Raw genomic sequence first — 19,488 nt, 5'->3', positions numbered from 1 at the left:
AATAAATATATGTAAGTTTTTGGGGTTTTTTGTCTGTTTTGTTGTTGTTGTTGCTCTGAAACTAAAATTTATTTAAACAATATAAAAATAGAACCAGAAAAAAAAAACACAAAAAACAACCACGCACAAAACCATTTGCACATTATGAAATAAATATAGCTGGCCCAAACTATCTATCTCTTTGGTTCTCAGTTTGAGGGAAATGTCACAGTTAGGACTTTTCCCCTAAATTCTCAGGGGACCAGGAAACCTTTCCTTACTCAGATGTGCTTCATCAAATTTGCTCTTGCAAATGACTGAAAGGAACACAGGGAAAGAAAAGCTAGGTAGCATTAAGGGTTTCACAGCCTGGCACAGATGGGCTAAAGCTTCTTGATTCAGAAAAAAAAGCTAATTAATTAACCCAGAGCTTCATCAACATCAAAATCCTGGAAGAGGCACTTGGCTGCCTCTGAATCTCAATAAAACTGCCCTTCTGCAGTTGTAGAAGCATCAGTGCCTCCTCAAAGATGCAGAGCAGAACATATGTGTTGGGAGCTGTCTGCTTAATAGCATAATCCTTCTTTTCCTTTATGAACAGTGAGCTCTCAAACTCCCAGAAGCAAAGAAATCAGGTGAGGAAATATTTAATCAGTGAAAGGAGGAATTTATGTGCCACTGATAAGCTAGGAGTTGTATGGAAATAGAGAATGTAATTGAAAGAAGCAAGTTCTTTCCATCACTGACCTTTGTCTTGCAGTGCCTACGTGTGAAAGCAGAAACATGACTTAATTTCACTGATGGCCACAGTCTGAATTTCACAAAATGGGTTCCCGTTTCTTATCCAGAAGATGATATAATCTTGGCTATTTGTGCGTTTTTCCCATTTACCCATCACTGTGGCATGGCCTCTCCTCCCATTCTAAAAAAGCATTTTCAGGGCTAGAATCCTGCATCCATTCAACTAATGCTATTTAAGGTGACTAGATGACTCTCACTAGATCACATACATTAGGAGCATTATAAAGGCTAGAGACTAGGCTGTGGCTATAGCTATGAATATGGCTATGAGTAAAATAAACTCTGCATTTCCCACTGTATCGTTTTCCTGAGTGAAGGGAAGCAGAGGGGGTTTCCTGACACAATTAAGATGTTTAGGGAGGGAAGTGACAATAGAAAAGGAAACTAGACGATCTTTAAATGCCCCTTCCAACCCAAGTCACTCTGTGATTCGGTGACATATGGACAAGGTGGCTTCCAGTAATCTAAAGGTCAGAGCACCAAACCCAGATGAAGACTGGAGGTATACAGGAAGGAAGTGGGGTAGCTGAATGCTCCCACTAGGTTTCCATGGAATACACTGAGACTAATGAAAGCACCGATGCCTTCTGCTCCAACAGACAATGATATTTCAGTCAATAGGAGGCAGTTTGCCACACTGCATCTCAGCCATGTTGTTTAACTCCACTTGAGGACATTATGTCCATTAAGTTTCTCTCAAAAAAGCACAGTTTGAATAGTTACAAGCATTTAAGGAATCAGAAAGAATACCATGGATGAATCTTCCCAATTTAAGCACTTCTCTTCCATCAGCACAAAAAAGGAACAAGAAAGAACTTAGATATTCTCTGCAGATTTTCCCTTTTTTTCCCATGAACATGAGTGTGAATATGGGCAGGCCATATTCATTTACCAATGGAAACTGGCAGTCATCATCTTCATCTGGTCAGGCCATTGTGCTTAACTGGAAAGAACAGGATTTCGAGCAACTAACCCTACAGTAAGATACTCTGCTCCCAGTCACTGAGCAACTTGCTTTTGCAAAGCCATAGAAATACAAAGGGGATGTACATACCCTCAGTTAGCTACACAACTGAGTCCACACTTGGGAGTCAGACCAGCTCATCATCTATACAAGAAGCTCTCAGACAGGGCAGATCCAAGCCCCAAGCTGGAAACCGAACAGGTGGCTCACCTAACTTCCTTTCATCTCACATTGTAAACTCAATTTGAGAGCTCTCAACATTCCTTGATGTCACGTATACTGGTAGGGTAGGCTTCTGACTCAGCACCATTCACATGTGACAGCCAGTGCTGTGACATGCCTGCTTCTGGTTTCAAATGATATATTACTGTTGTGCTTCCACTTCAAGAGTTCTTTCCTCTTTGCCTAAACCTTGCTTCTTCCCACCAGCTTGCAGAGTTTCTGTGCAGCACTGCTAACAAGGCTGCATTGGGAGCAGCTTAGAGCACAGTCCACTCTGTGTGCTGTCTGGTATTTGGTATTTCTCTTTGATAATTTAAGGGAGAAGAAAAGACCCAGAGGTGCTATTTATTCAGTTCAGAAGTAACATGTTACCACTAACATGCAAACACCACTACTCAGCACCAAGAATCCATTATCCCTAAAAAAGAAATAGCATGCTCTTTTGAAATAGAAAGAAATGCTGCTGACAAGTTCTCAGCTATAGCACAAGGTGGAAGTTTTTGCTCTTCCTCCCCCACCTTCCATTCTTATCCAAAGTTGTAGAGTATGAGATGAGCAATGCGACCTTGCAATGACAGAATTTTAATGTATGTCTAGTGCACCAAAGCAACGCAGCAGCATCTCTCTTCTCAGTGTTGCTATGTACTCTACACATTTATGCAACACTGCTTCACATCCTCAAGGCTGTCCTTACCTAGGGTCAGCTGTAAAGAACACAGAATGTATTTATTGAACTGTCAAAGCTACTTACAGCTAGCATGGAGAACTATATATATACTCCACGATTCTGGTGAAAAAGAAGTAAAGCCATTCCAAACCCCAAAGCTGCAAAAGAGAAGTCGATGTTTTTTGATGCAAGTTAACTAGAGGGAATCAATGGTGAAATTTATTTCAAGTAAATTACTTATTTTCAAGGCGTTTTACTAAAATATACTAGTTTTCTTCTGTGCTTTAGCTCTGAGTTGTACACTGAAAGGCTGTCTCTGCATACATCATTTCTCAAACCCCATGGAGAATTAGCATCCACATCCAGGCAATAGGGCTTGCTTTTAATTTCTGAAACTGAAAAGCCAGGGAGAATGTCTCCCACTTTCCCCTTTGCTTCCAGGTTCTAAATATTTCAAGCTGTTCACGTGCTGGAATTCATCATCCTCCCCTGCCCGCCTAGGTTTGTTCCTCAGCTGACAGCTTCAGGAACTACTCACAGATCCCCCTCTCCTGGTGTAACAGTGCAGATCATTAGGAAGAAGCTGCTGATTTGGGGCTGTAGGACAGCCAAACTTTTGCCAGAAAGAGGCACTTAAAACACCTAATAGTACTTTTCACAAGGTATGACACACCCTGACATCTAAGGACTCTGTTAAGAGGCAATCTGCAATTGGAATGGGTTGCTTTCTCCAGCTTTCTCCTTGTATCTCCCAAAGAAAGGGGCAGATCCTTCGCTGTTTCTACAGCATACAAATAGAATCATAACATCATCAAAGTGGAAGACCTCAAAGATCATCTAGACCAGCCATGCCCACTAAACCATGTCCCCATGATATGATCCTTGCAGACAATATAATGCTTCAGATACTGCAAACCTTGAGGATTCACTACAGTGAAATTTAGATCTATTCATAACCTCAGAGATAGTGCACAGTATTCCACAAGATGGAAAATACCCCATACCTCCTACAATAAGGGTGATGCAATTAGCAGAATGAGAAATCTTTACAAATACTCAAACAGCTCTTGAAGAAGCATTTGTTGCTCAAAATCTTGTGCATTCAGTGTACGTGCCAGTCTAGCAGAGGACACAGGGCTCCTATAAAGGAAATTCCAGACTTTCTGGAATTTACTGTGCTTAGTACAGGAACAACCTCTTTATGGGAATGAAAAGTCTCATTTCAGCTCCATGTGTTTCACCAGTGCATTATCACAGTGGTCTTAATGAAATACACCAACAGCAGAGATGACTCAAACTCCAAATCACCATTCCGAGTTGAGTCCTCAGCTGTTTTCTATATATCCCTGATAAATGTATGTTCATTACAGAAAAGCTCAGTTCAGCATGGGTGCCAGTGGCATTTTGATTAAACTTTGTGTTAAAATCCTCTTTGTTAAAACAATAAAACTGCTTTTATTTGTTAGGGGTGGGAAATCTGCAGACAAATCAGATGCATAATCCAGAGAAGAACAGATCCAGCTTGCCTTAAATCACACTGGCATGTTTATGAAATGATTGCCAGACTGAAGTGAAAATTAATCTCCCTAGAAGTTCTTTTATTTTTTAAACAAGTAAACATTGCATTTTAATAACTTTGCTCTGACTTAAGGGGCTTAGACTCCTACTGACAATGACTAGTTAGCCTCCTGCTGGCTTTTTTAAGAAATGTCTTGTAGTTTGAAACTACAACCTGGTGTGCAGTGTTGAGCAGAGGCTTTTCTCTTAGGCTGCTTCTTGGATTTGTTAGGCTTTTACAGCTCAATTACCACTCCCCAAGAGGCCACCCTACCACTTATATTATCTGCACCTTCATATTCAGCTCCAAACTGCTTCCTCACCTCTGTGCTAGAGGCATTAGAAACAAAAGGACAGCTCTGCACCTGGCTGAAAAGAACGCTCACGAGTTGCTCTGAGTTTATACCAGCCTCTGTGTGCTACTACATATACAAGCATATGCAGTACTTCTCTCCCTGCAAGATTAATGCTATCAAGTTGCACCAAGAGTGGTTCAGGTTGAATATCAGCAAAAGCAAGCTCACCAAAAAAGTGGTTGGGCACTGGAACAAGATGTCCAGGGAAACAGTGGAGTCACTGTCCCTGGAGGTGTTCAAGAAAAGTGCAGATGTGGTACTTAGGGACATGGTTCAGTGGGCAATATTAATGGTAGACGGATAGCTGGATTAGATGGTCTTAGAGGATTTTTCCAATCTTAGTGACATTACAATTCTGTGAGTCTACAATAACAGGTGAAGACCTGCAACAAAGAATAATGATGGGAGTTGAGTGCTGAGGCAGAGAGACCATTGTAGGGATGCAGTGTGTGACCCCCGGTGCTGCTGGAAGCTGAATGTGCGCAGTGTTTTCATACATCTTCACATCAGGCTTATGTGGGCAGGAGTCTACAAACAGAAATGATTTATCTTTTTTTCCTTTCACAGCAACTGTTCTCTAGTTTGGTGTAGCAGAACAATACGCGTTTTGTTGGAAAGCAGATTTGGCTTAACATTTCTACCAGTGCCCTAAGCAGTGCAGTCAGCAGCAAGGGGGATGTGGTACATTCTGTTCTCCTTTCTTCAGCCTGAGTTAAAGGATGTGCACAGTCCTTCTAATCCTGTCTCCTAGAAGAGCAGGTAAAAGGACAAGGAAGAAATCACATGCACTGAGTACTCTAAGCAGAAACAGGGTTGCAAGGTGAAGTGACTCCAAACTCAGGGCTGGAATAACATCCTGGAGGAGTGCAGGCCTCTGAGGTGCAGGCTACTTCCCATGGCTCATCTCTGCAGCCCTTCACCATGGCAGTGAACACTTAGACAGGCGAGCTCACTGCTGTGGGACCAGGACTGCCTGGAGAAATCTGATGAATCAAGCTGTGCAAAGCTCCATCTCTCACATTGCTGAGCTGGGCTTTCTTTGCAGAGAAAGGGTTTGGCTTCAATCACGGCATAAAAACCCTCCTGTTTTAAATAAAAGTCCCAAAACACTTATGATGAATAAAACACAAAGATGTCACTGAGGGTCTGTAGCTTTGGGACAAGTGTGCAAGAAGTAGCACAATACGTGGAGGGATCCTTTCCCTGTCAGCAGGAAGCTTATGGCAGACTGACTCCCAGGACACAGATGTAACACGTAAAGAGACATTAAATAGCATAAATCCAATTGAACAGTAAAAGTGGAATTAAGTGCTGCCAGTCTTCATTTGCTTGCCTGGCAAAGAGTTATATTTTCATATGCATTTGGTGTACAGATAAAAACTGTATATAGTTTAAAAGCAAGCTCAGCTTGGTTTTGCAAGCTAAAGTGAAACACTACAAAGCAGCAGGGAGAATGCAGACCAACTGCCTTTATAAATAACATTTGCCACTCCTGAAGCCAAGTCACAGTCACTCACCCTTAAACTTTCTGCTTCTCTAAAGAGCACAGTGCAAAGAAAAGGAAAAAAAGCAAGTGAAACTTTTAACTTTTCACCAAGCCCACACTCATCCAGTCTAGTAATACCCACGTGAGCAACAGAAAGGTTCAGTCAAATGAAAGAAACTACAAAAAATAAAACACAAATACAGCTCAACAGCAACTACAGAAATCTGCTAGAGGTGCATTGAAGAGATCCTGTAACATTAATTACATCTCACAACTCTCCAGACAGGTAGATAGTACCCAGCCTGGCAGCTGGGGTCAGCTGAGCTTGGCACAGGACAGAGGCTCTGCCAGTTTCTTGCTCTGACAGCACTGCTAACGTAACAACAAGGGATAACATTCCTCCACACAGTGTCAGCTCCTGCTAGAATTCAGCACAAGAGCACAGTGCTATTATTAATTATAAAGCACTACCTACGTAAGAGCTGAGCCACAAAGTATAATCTGTATTAGCGCAGAGCTTGCTACAAAACTAACTGCTCATTATGCAGTAAGGGAACTGGTAGCTATCGAAGGAGATGTAAAAAAACAACGAACATCGTTGAGATTAGCAGACTCTATACCATATTTAAAAATCATTAGATGCTAGATACTAAAACAAGAGAAAAATGATCACCATGTGCTAACAGCAAACAAACAAAAAAGCCTGCAATACAGGCAATACCTGATTATGCATTTTGCCATCAGTGTTGTGCTTATTATGAAATCCATGCAGGCAGTATAAGAAAAAATATTAATAATTAAAGAAGAACTGGTACTTTTCTGCATACCTCTTGTTTATAGGGACAAGATGAAGGAGATCCAATGGGAAAATAATGATTCAGACTTTAAAAAAAAAAAATCACAAGCTGCTATGGAGGCTTCCATCTCACATTTCAATTTTGGGTTCTCTCTCCTCTAGGCTACTTAAAAATTCTCATTAGTAGAAATTAGTCCATCTCTGGCTCTTCCCTTCCCTCCTGAATTTCAAACTGAGCAGAGCCAGAGGCAAGAACTTCAGTGCAAAGTCCAGGCAGTAAGTGCTGCTGCACTGCATCCAGCTGCACCATTTAGAGCAACTCCTGAGCAGAAACTGCCATGGCAAAGACCAAATACACATTCACTAGTTACACATACAACATGCCACACCACCACCTACCAGAGAGAAGCTTGCCTCTGTTCGCTGAAAGAAGAATCCTGTATAGAGCCTGTGCTGTGAGAAATTACTGATTTGTTTTTACTAAAATGAAAAATGCATGCATTGGAAAGCTCTCTGCTGAATCAAATACGCTGTGCTAAATACAGGTGAACCGCGCTCTGAGGGATGCTGAGCAATCATACACCTGCACATGCTGCAGACATTACAGGCTTTGCTCCTGAGCTGCTGCCGAAGGGCCAGGTTTTTAGCAAGTGTAAAGCAATGCTGTTGTATTAAGATGCTCTAGAATGAGGCCTATTTATGCCAACTACGTGTTTGACTCCAGCTTAAATGTCCCTTTCTTGGCAAAATGAGAGAAAGAAGGTCAAGAGAAAATAAGAGGAAATTGGTTTGGCTAATGAATTGAGTAAGTAAAATGCTGCTACTCTGAATCAAAAGGTTTTAAAGTGTCTGTTTCAAACTCATGGCAACTATGAGAAGTCAAGAAAGCAGCTGTGGTAATGAGAAGGGAAGAAGAGCTTAAATTTGGATGTTTCAGACTCTCTCTTTTAGAACACACTGAAAACACACTGCAAATCCTGCAAAGTTTATATCTGTATACAAGATGCAAAGAGCCACAGTAAAGAAAGCTTTACTCCTACCCTGCTGCAGATCTAGCCCAATGCTGCTTTGAGGGACACCAACGGGACTGAACAAACAAGAGATCAGTGAGACTGAACAACAAGCATGACTCCAGCAATGGTAGTCAAAGGACCGCAGTCAAGAAGGACACTCCACAACTCCTAAAATAGGATTTCAGCCTGCCGCATTGTACATTAATCACTAAGAACATCTGAATGCTGTAAGTATTTGACATTCAGGGCATGTGAGTGCAAAGTGAGTGCAACTTCCACGCTGAGCCTGTGGTATAATAAAACATCATATCCTGTCTCCTCCTGTTAATCGCTTTTCTTGCTCCATCTTTCTGGCTGCATAAATCACAGTTATTTTGCAAACTCACTGAATGCTGAATTGATGCTAGATACTGAGTTTTCCAGGTACAGCTGTTTCCCTGCCAAAAGGCTGTGATATACATCATGGCTGAGTCTGCCCAAAGGTGCTAGGGCTGTTGTGCTTACTTTTCCTAACGTTGATTTACATCTTCCCCTAAATTCCCTCTCTCCTCTATTCAAAGTGGGAATATTGATACCCGTTACAGAGTATGTTTGAAATACAAAATCCCAGTTCTGTAATGCATAAAACCTTGAATATGGAGTGTCTCCACTCCAAAGTCACAGGGTCTATATACCAACAAAAGCAATAGCTCTTTGAAATGCCCTATGACTTGTCATTTGGATTAACCTGGGGGTTTTGTTTATTGATCCAACTTCAGAAGATTGAAGTGGAAGAACATTCCACAGATTTTTCTTCCACTGGCTTTTAAAGCAACTGCATTTCTCCCCAGCATTAGTACTTTTTAATTAACAGAAACAATTCCAAAGAATCGCCGCTGCCACAAATACTGTGTGAGTGCATTTGGCTTTGAGCGTGAGCACTTAATATTTGTTGGTATACTGCCATATCCATCATTTTCCAGAGTCTTAAATAATCATAAATAAGAAAAACTGTGCTACTCTTTGGTACATTTCTGTTTAAACCACAGTGGAACTTTAAAGTTGTATGAACAGAAAATTGCACTTTTATCTTCTAGAGATTCTTCCAAGTCCAACAGACTTTCAGCTGAAGGACTCTTTATTATACTCAAACCTTGTCCCGTAAGGGTTGCTGCTGTTGCTCAGTTTATGAAGTATCTTAGACATCTTGCTTGGTCCACAACAGAAAACTCCAATGGTTTTCCTGTTAAAAAAAAGAAAAAAGTTACAACTTTGCCAATAAGCAGTGACTTATAACAATTGACAGAACTGGATTCTAAGTCTCACTGAATTATACAAATGCCCACTGTGCAAAGATTTCAGGGTGAGAACAGCTCACAAGGTCATGTAACTCATATTAAAGAAGCCACTATCCTAGCATCAAACTGTTACATATTTTGACAATGACAACTCTTGCAAAACAGTACCTCATCTCTGCCTCAAGATACCAAGCACCAAAAAACTAATACATCTCACTCTCATTTTTTCTATAATTAATCACTTCTTTTTTGTTAACTGTCTCATTGTAACGACTTCTTTATTGTAACTTGCGATTTACACTGGCAGGGGATCTAGCCACTAGTGATGATTTGTTACACTAATGAAAGCAGAGCACTACTAACCCATGATTATTTCTGGCAGTAGCAGGATAACTTTACTGCATTCATTTCACACTAGCATGCAGTCTTTCCTCCATCAGCTACAATGGGAAGCCTTGTGAAAAGCCAGAAAAGAATAAGACCTTTGCTCATCATCAGTAGCTATCAGGTAAGGACCATTACTTAACCCAACTTTTACATACCACTCCACTGACATCATCACTTTGTTCTCTGGTCACCTTAAACCTTAAACACAGACTTGAAGTCAGACTCATGGTCACACTACCTTTAAGGGCTCAAGGCAGAAGAACAAGGTGTGTATACAACAGCAGGACTGAGCCACTCATGATATTCATCACCTCCTTTTTTTTACAGATGAAGAAACGAGTATGGATGGAGCAGGGAAAGATGACACAGTGCTGTCTCTTCTATATTATTAAAAGAAATTCTTCATTTTCCTGCTGAAATTGTGGCACTGCACAGAAAATTTTGTAAGATTTACTGGGATGGAGAGAGAACACAAAAGCGAATACGGCTCTAACTATTAAGATGTACAGCATTCACCAGGAGGCTGAAGACTTGAATTCTGCTCCTTGCCTCAGGACTACTTTAGTATTTTGTCCAGTGACGAATATAACATGTCTCAGCACACAAAGATACTCAAATGCACAGTTCAGTGGTGCCTGTATATGTATTTGGTGAGAGATTCAGAAAATTAATATATAGAAAAAGAAATCTTGGATGCATACTGCCAAGTGTATGTGCTCAACGTTAAGCAGCAGCCCAAAAAGCACAGCAGTCTATGCTATACAACTGAATACAAACACTGGCTTAGCACATCTGAGGACTCAGACATCAGAAAGCATCGCAAAGTTACAGAGGTAACAGCAACTGTGTCATTGTGCAGGCACCTTACAATGCTCTCATAGCAAGCCATGGTAAATATTCATACTCTTTTTTTTTTTTTCTCATTCCTATGTGTATCTACTAAACTCTTGTCTCCTGGCAGAACTTCTTTTAATGGCAAAGGACGTTGTGCTGGTGGCTGGATTTGCAGAAATAATGAGAATGCTACCGCTTGTCCTCAAACAAAATTCCACTAGAAGAATCTGAACATCCTCTGTTCTATGCACAGAGAATAAAAGGGTGTGCAAGCTGCCAGAAAGAATCTGTTTCCTACTGTGCATTTGACTGAATGTTATTGTTTTCATTAGTTTAATTAGTATAGACAACTGCTGAATAAAACCCAGAATTCATCTGCCTTTCTCCCTTTCATTTTCATTCATACATACCTCCTAAGCACAGACATACCTAAGCAGTGTAGAAATGTCTAAGCAGTACATTCTGCTAATGTACCCCCATCCTAGCAACATCCTTCCAAAGTAAACAGAATTACTGGAAGGGTAAACAGAGTTGCAGAAAAGTGAAGTGATCTGCCTAAGGTAACACAAGAGATCTGTGGTTGACTCACAAGGTCTCCAGAAACACTGTTCCTTTACCCCAGGGATTCCCAGGGATACCCCCCTTGATGGCTATTCTGGGCATCACTCCATGTACCACTTACCTCCTATAATTCACCTCCCACATTCTGCCCTACTTATGCCCACCACGTCCCTACTTGCAGGGAAAACTGAAATACTTTGCTACGCAAAAGACGACAGACTCAGAGTTGAAGTATTTCAGTTTTTTTAATTCCACATTCACTCATAGAGAGGAATATCTTCTGCATAGTGCATGGGAAGTGTACTGTGGTGCTCCATGCCTTCCTTTCTTACGGGTCTTTATATCATTTTCTAGGTCAGACTCCATCTCAAAAAATCTACTTGAAGTAAACAAAGCTAAGAAAGTACAGCAGCACTAGCATGGTGTAAGCTTTGCACTCAGGCTACAACTGACCAGAAACAAGTGCTGCTCTGTCCTAGGAAAAAAAGCAAGAAAAAGAAGACTAATAATTTATTACATAAAGTCCCATTGTGCATCTTTGGAACTGCAGATGTCATATAAAATATCAACAGTAGATGGCATGAGTCTGCCCTGCTTTTTTCAGAGGAAAGAGTTCGGAACCTGATGCTGGGTTGACCAATGACACGCTCTGAAGCTCTGGCAAAGCTCACACTTACAAATGCACTTTGACTATTTGGGACTCAAACAGAAACAACAGCAACAATCCACAAACCACAAAGCAATCAGATGGTTAAACTGATGAGAGGTTTGCCAGCTGTGTGTTTATTTATGCACAACTTTTACTAAAATCGCAAGATAAAAAATAAAAAATATCTTGCCTTCTTGGCTGCCCATAAACAAACCCAAGGGGTTGATTACAAATGCATGTGAATATCTGAACACTGGCACCAGATGCTGGAAAAAACGTGGTTGCTTCCTTTTTTTTTGTATCCATACTGTAACAGGGTTGTTTAGGTGGAATAATAGAAACTTGAATAAAGTTAGCAGGAGACTAGAAAATTGGAAGACTTAGACTACAGAGAAAAATGGAAGTCCCTGTCTTATTCAGGGAAACAGAACATTCATCTCTAACATCTGAATATCTGTGGGATACTGAGTTACAGGTTGTACTACCTATCATCTAGATGTCATATATCAGCATACAGGAAACTGTATCTATAAAGAACTACCTTATCTATAAATTGTGGTAAAGGGATGACAGATGGTGAGAAAGCCTACATCTCAGCCAGCTGCAGGATGATCAAAATACGCAGAACATTATTTAGGAAATGAAAGACATCTCATTTAGAAATGGTGGCACAATTCAAAGACCTGACAGGAAAATGCAGAGCAAATGGCACTTGAAGGTCTAATTATGTATAATGCAATAGAAAGCACAAAAGAAAAAGCAAGTAGGACTACCACTAAAAGCTTCATCCATATTATGTGTTATTGCAACCTTGCAAGGAAGTGGCAGAAGCATCACCATTTCCATTTTTATTTTATAAAACTCGGTTTGCACCGTTAAACAAAAAAAGATACCAGAATGTACCAGAAAAGGGTAACAGTTCTCTATACAGGAGCCTGAGACAAAGCCAACTTGCTTTTCTGCCCTCTCTATTTAACTTTCCTTCCCATGGATCTTTACTACAAAACTGCACTGAAGTGGTATTCACCTGCTCTGCAGCAGTCTTTGAGGCATCCTGGGCAAGGAACCCTTTCTACAACATCCTTCCTCTAGGATGTGAATCCAAGATACATATCAGCAGTACCTTATTCACTACCAACAGTGTAATATACAGGTTACTTAATATTACAGGGATATGTCCTATTAAATCAAATTGCCCATAGCCCCATCCAAATTGGCCTCAAACACCTCTGAGAATGGAGTTTCACAGCTCATCTGGGCAACCTGTTCCAGTGCGTCACTATACTCTTACAGTGAATAATTTCTTCCTTACATCTCACTATCTGGATGAAAATTGTTACCTCTTTTCCTTTCACCTGTCCCTGACAAACAGTCCCTTCCCAGTTTTATTGTGGGCTCCTTTACGTATTGGAAGGCCACACTGAGGTCTTCCCGGAGTTTTCTCCAGACTGAACAAGCCCAGCTTAGCCTCTCTTCAAAGGAGAGCTGCTCCAGCCCTCTGAGAATCTTCATGGCCCTCCTCTGGACTTGCTCCAACAGCTCCACATCCTTCTTGTGCTGTCCTGGACGCACTACTGCAGGTGGGGTCTCAAGAGGAAAGAACAGAGCGGGAGAATCACCTACTCAAACTGCTGGCCACACTACTTTTACTGCAGTCCAGGATACAGTTGGCTTTCTAGGCTACAAGTTCACTCTGCCATGTCAGGTTGAGCTTCTTGTCCATCAGCACCCACAAGCACCACCCACCCAAAACATCCTCCTCAGGGCTGCTTTCAATACAACTTCTGCTCAGCCTGTATTTGTGCTCAGGACTGCCGTGACCCATGTTTCAGTTTGTGCAGGTTATCTCTCACAGCAAAATACTAGCTAATTTCAACATTACTACTTTGAACATTACACTCTAGGATAAAACTCAAAAAACATTTTCATACAAACACAGCTGCACAGACCTAATATCCCCATCCTTCAGACTGTGGCATCCTAAAAGAAGACTCACCGCCTGTTATACTTCGCTATTTCATCAAAAAGGAGTTTCCACCGGGGTCGTCCAATCAAAAGCCTCGAGTTTAGGGCTTGATACTTTTCACCAATTATTTTCTGCAAGAAAAGAAAAATTCCATACTGCCTGATTTGCAGATTGTCTCATATCACCCAGGGCTCCCATTTCTGACACTGCCCAACATAACGTATCGATGAGGTGTAAAACCTGAACACAAGTATCAGACAGTTGTGATTAAAATTGGAGTTATTTCATGCATCACCTCTGCTCATTGCCTTTTCAATGGGTGTCCTTGGTGTTTGCTATACACTGTTCTTCATGCAGCTGCTCATTAATCTACTCATTATTTTTAAACCAATTTATTTGAACCATAAAACCATAACTATGCTCCTATTATTCATTCCCTCATTGGCCTTTAAAGCTTAGCTGGAAGAAACACTGCTGATGCAAAAATCATATTTCCACCCAGAGTTGTTTTGTTTTTTTTTTTTTCACTTTGTACAAGTAACTATTAAGACCAGGCCTGAAAAAATAACTAGGGAAATCTTACATTTCTCCCTGAGAGTTGTTTGCCAGCTCCTTTGTGCTGCTTCAACAGTGGAAAACAGCCAAAATCAGTCCCCATGTGAAACCCAACTCATTCCAGCAGCACTAGCTCACCAGCACTTCTACAAGGTCAAATGCCCTTCCATTGCAGGGCATTACCTTTCCTAGGTTTTGTGATCTACTACAATAGGAATGGAGAGCTCAATTACATCTTCTCCAGGCTCCCACATTCCCTTCACTGCTGAATGATTTGAAACATGGCTCACACCAATGCAAATACAGGCTTGGCCAACTCATCCTCCAGTGGCCTTTTATATTCAAGAGGTATTTGCTGAAGGATGGAATTGACTGCCTGTTGACACACTGGCATACTACTCCTGAGCAAAGGGAGCATGAAATGAAACTGCTCTAATTTTGGTAGCAGTCAGTACTTGGACTGACTTCAGTGAACACATAAGCTGTAAGACAATGGAGAGCAGAGTTTAACACCCCCTTGAGAAATCATGAGCAGCATTACAGTTCATGCCAGCTTTGTTCAACAGCCACAAAAGAAAAGTGACTTTAAAGAAAAACTTAAAACAAAGTTGACTTAAATAATAAATTCAGAATCTGGTTCAAACACAGTATCAGAAAACTTACACTGAATTGTCTGTTATTACAATCTTGCTGTGTCTTTGCCACACAATCCTGCTTCAAGTTTTAATTTTAACCTTACTGCTTACCAGATTCACAATTAGGTTATTTTCAAGCACTCCATTCAAGATGACATGTCATCCAGGCATTAAATCTGTGGAACATTGTTCATAACTGCTGTAGCTATCACATTATCTAAACTATTGCAAAGTGCCTCTGCTGGAGCTGTAAATATTATTCTACCAGGTATATCAAAATTCTCTGGGCATGGCTTCTCACTGCATTTCATGTTTTGCAGTAATTGTCAGGCTCACTCCTGGGCCTGTGGCAATGAATGCTGAAGCTTCCAGATGCAGTACAATCAAGCTCAGGATTACGTGCTAAATAATGTAAAATGAAGATCATAAGCATAAAGAGCTATGGGAGATTACAGGAGTAGAGGAATGAGCACAATACTGTGGCTTATAGTATGACAATTGACAGTTCAGTGTAATTTCCAGTCTCGTGCATCAAAGAATTTGTAACTTTTATATCTCAGACAAAAACAATCAGAAGCTTTCAAAAGTAGCTAGCTTCTCTCAAGGAAGAGATCTCCTCTTTAGGAGGAGATTTGAGCCTCCACGCTCCTACAACTATCCTGCTTTGATTCTTAGCCCAGCAATGATGCAGATTTCCCATCAAAACCTGCCAACTGTCTGGTCTGTGGCCTAGCCTGGAAGAACCTCTTTCCTAGAAAAGGAAGATATGGATTTTTGCCCACATATAATCAAGTTAAGACTACTAGACTAGATTCTCTTAATGCAGTTGGGAGGAACTTGCTCTCCTGTCCTCCTAATGAATCAATCACTAGAGTTTATAGCCTCATTTCCTGTTTTGGCCATCTGCCGTAACTCTCTTTTGCATATGACTGACAGTTTGCATTGTCTGCTACCCCAAGGTCTAGTTTGGTTTACAAACAGTTTTTAGCCGCATACCTGTATTCCATCTGTTTGACTGAGGTACAGCTGGATGTTTATATAGTCTGGTCGATTCTCTTGCCAGAGCTGGGAGGATGATAAAAACAGCTAGTGAAATAATATCCTTTCTTTTGATGTAAGTATAAAGTAACTTGTGACTACTATCTTGATAGACTGAAGTTTCAGCATCAGTGAAGTAAGCTTTTTAATGAAGATGTGTTTGCATAGTACCCCTTTGTGCAGTCCAGAAGGCTGCCCATTAGGCTGTGAAAAAAGTACTATTTTAGAAAGCTACACTGCTTTTAAAATCCTCTTGAAATTGTAAAACCCTCTCCCTTCTCAATCTGTGTATGAACCAAAAGGTAAAAGGCACTCAGACTCCCCGACATGGCATGTTCTTCTTCTATCTCATACATTTCACAGATAATTCTCCAGCAATAACGTGCAATGAAATACTAGTGAGATATACTCAAACTGCTTTATGTAGCTTCAAGCACAATGGAGTGTGGGTCAGGTAGCCCAGGCAAAGCTAGAGTTTGCTTGCATTCTCTATAGCATGCCAGCTGTAAAGTGAACAAATCTTGCATTTATTACATTATCAGTATCCTTCCAAGCAACATCTATTACCTTGTTATGCAACATACAGAGCAAATCTGCAAACCAGCGGAAAGATTCGACGTCCCTGCATACCCAGATGAAGTAGAGTCTTCTCAGTTTGTAGCATTTCCAGTCATCACTTGAAAATGAGATGTTTGAAGAATTAAAAATTGTCATTCAAAAAGAGAATGTTAACTAAGATGCTTTATATTCATTTGTGGAAATGCATTAGAAGCCAACTGCAAAGCTGTTCTTCATTTTGTGATCCATCAGACACTGAAATGATCAGCACAGTCTATGTGGATGATCATTAGAATAATAAATCTCAAGCACATGACCAACACTCCTCACAGAATGTGTTTCTGCATTAGAAGATGTCAAGTATACAGACAGTTTGGGCTGCAAATATGGATTCATGCATCATCATCATCAGACTTTTATTCAAAGCAAAGCAGACATTCTGAGTTCAAGTGTATTATGTCAAATGTTTATTAGATTTATAAAGCAACCCCTAGGAGAAAAATACTGACAAATGCAATAATGTCAGGACTAAATTCTGCCAATGAATGTGAAAGCCTGTGGTTGATTATAATACTGCAGCAGAATCACAAAGACCAATTCAAATTAGAGCTCCATTGTTCTAGGCAACTGTAAGAAACGCTACAGTCCTCCGAAAATGCTGGTGATAAAGTGCAGTCATGGACAGATTCTGACATTTTGTTTAGAAAAACATGAATATTATGTCAGATTTCAAAAGCAAACAAAATGCAACTGCAGCACAAAGGAATTTTTGGAACAAACTGGAATAGAAAATAGAAATGATGATTAATGAGTTGAAACCAAACAAAAATATCTAGGAAATCTTTTCTTAGCTAGCCAATGCTGTCTGTGGTTGTTTTGAACATTGAAATGTCCAGTGAACAGTTTGTGTCCACATCCTCTACACAGATTTTCAGACAGAGAAGATCACAGGCTGCCGACTTCAAATACCAGTTCCAGGAGCCAACTTCAGTAAAAAGGCTTCATATCACAACCTAACATATTATTAAGGTTGCCTGTGGACTCAGCCAGGGTACTGTACTAACAGATACACATAAATGATAGATCCAGCTACTGTTCTACCTCCCCATGCCCTTCACTTACGTATATGCCTAAGAAGCAAAGATGGAGATATTCTTAGGAACATATAGGGGCTGAGAACTCTTATTTCACGGGTCACACGAAAAGAAAATGCATTAAGACTGGGGAGGAGTGTGTCTTCCAAGTCCTATCTACAGCTTTTGTAATTGTAAGCTGTTGACCTGTAGAGTAGGATTTCCTCCATCTTCTTCTGACTGCTTTTAATACAGGCCCTTACAAAGGGTCACAATCTGGTCAGATGTGACAAGATAACCATAAGCAGTAGTGAGGAAAGTAAGTGCCTTTCACCATTAAAAAAAAAACAAACAAAAAAAGGAGAAAAATGTAAGGAATTTGTAAGGAATGACTATAGCTCAGCAATAGAACACTGCTCTTGGTGATGAAACACTGCAGCTGGACTATAAGATTTCAGGAAACACGTCAAGCATAAATTTAAAATCTCAACTCAGATAAACACACTTGGGTCTAACTTCAGGAGGATATATTAAGGTGAAATCTCTCATTGTAAACAAATCCAGATGTATACAGTACTTCTCGCACATTTCTATATGTTACCCCTGCCCATAACAGCAGCCATTATTTAAAGCTCCTCCTGTTGTAAGCCACCAGCTTTCTTTAATGTAAGTCATGATTTCTTAAAAATAGGGTGTAGGGTTCAAGAGTCAAGTGCAGGGAAGGGCAGGAATTAAATTGTGCTCACAGAACAGGAACATAATTGAGCAGGAAACAAATGACTTTCCTCTCGACAGGATTCTGATCTCTCTGAGGTCTGCATGTCCTTGACACCACAGGACTGGACTCGCTGCTCTGCAGCACTGGCATCCTAAGGCAGTTTGCATTTTCACACCTGCCAAGTTCTTCTCAGCCAGGGCAACGACAATAGGCAACTCGTCCAGGACACTGGCGTTTTGTTGTTGATGTTTAAATATTGAGAATGAAAGCAGGTTCAGAGTGTTTTTGTTTTTTTTTCTGGAATCACAGAATTATTCCCCTGCATAATGTTACAGTGCACAAGAGGAAGATGGGCTATAAAGTCAGGTTATAGGATGGGCTGTTTGGAAATCTATTTATGGCTTTAACCAAAAGGACAGACTGCTCAAGTTTTTGGATGCTAAGTATCTGCACGAATTCTTATAGCATCTAATAACACACTGCTAGAGGCAGCCACCTCGTTACCTGCTACTGTCCTATCATTTATGATCTGTGACATTTTTACTAAACAATGTCAAAGATAAACCATCCCAAGGAAAATGGTCAGCAATACAGGCAGCTTACTCCTCTGGACTTCACTCTGGTAAGCTTTAAGAAGAACTGTACCACATTTCACAGTTTTTCTCTCTTTGAGAAGATGTTCAATATACTGATAGGGTAAGAAAATGAAGGGGCCCAAGATGGACTCTCAGGGATACACTATGAGACAGATGGGGTTGCTCATTTTCAGAAGTGCTCAGCATTGGCAGGTCCAGCTCAGATCAAGGACAGAAGAACAACATGGCATTCAATTCCAGGTTTTAATTTCACTTTTGTGTTAGAATTGCACATTGGTATGTCCATCTTAGTACAAATGAATCACAGAATCACAGAGTCACAGAATTGTAGGGGTTGGAAGGGACCTCTAGAGATCATCGAGACCAACCCCCCTGCAAAAGCAGGTTCCCTACACAGGTAGGCGTCCAGGCGAGACTTGAATATCTCCAGAGAAGGAGACTCCACAACCTCCCTGGGCAGCCTGTTCCAGTGCTCCGTCACCCTCACCGTGAAGAAGTTCTTACGCACATTCGTGCAAAACTTCCTGTGCTGCAGCTTATGTCCGTTTCCCCTCGTCCTGTCTCCACGTACCACTGAAAAGAGACTGGCCTCACCGCTATGGCCGCCACACCTCAGATATTTATAGACCTGGATCAGGTCCCCTCTCAGTCGTCTTTTCTCAAGGCTAAACAGACCCAGTTCACTTAGCCTTTCTTCATAGGGGAGATGCTCCAGGCCCTTCACCATCTTTGTGGCCCTCCGCTGGACTCTTTCCAAGAGATCCCTGTCTTTTTTGTACTGGGGAGCCCAGAACTGGACA

The 19,488-nt window shown here is 40.9% G+C and overlaps 1 long non-coding RNA gene across 1 annotated transcript; it reads right to left on the bottom strand.

Annotated features, from left to right (window-relative positions):
• Positions 1 to 71: 71 nt before the first annotated feature.
• On the bottom strand, positions 72 to 16,419 carry LOC104909410. Its single transcript, XR_792313.3, has 4 exons — positions 16,311 to 16,419; positions 15,702 to 15,770; positions 13,546 to 13,646; positions 72 to 9,063 (listed from the first exon to the last, which is right to left on the bottom strand). It is a non-coding gene; the product is annotated as an uncharacterized LOC104909410 (long non-coding RNA).
• Between the last annotated feature and the right edge of the window lie 3,069 nt (positions 16,420 to 19,488).

Source organism: Meleagris gallopavo, chromosome 1 (genome assembly GCF_000146605.3).
Source record: "Meleagris gallopavo isolate NT-WF06-2002-E0010 breed Aviagen turkey brand Nicholas breeding stock chromosome 1, Turkey_5.1, whole genome shotgun sequence".
In the NCBI taxonomy this organism is placed as follows: Eukaryota; Metazoa; Chordata; class Aves; order Galliformes; family Phasianidae; genus Meleagris; species Meleagris gallopavo.
Note: the sequence above shows the minus strand (reverse complement) of the source record. Positions and strands in the feature narration are given on the sequence as shown.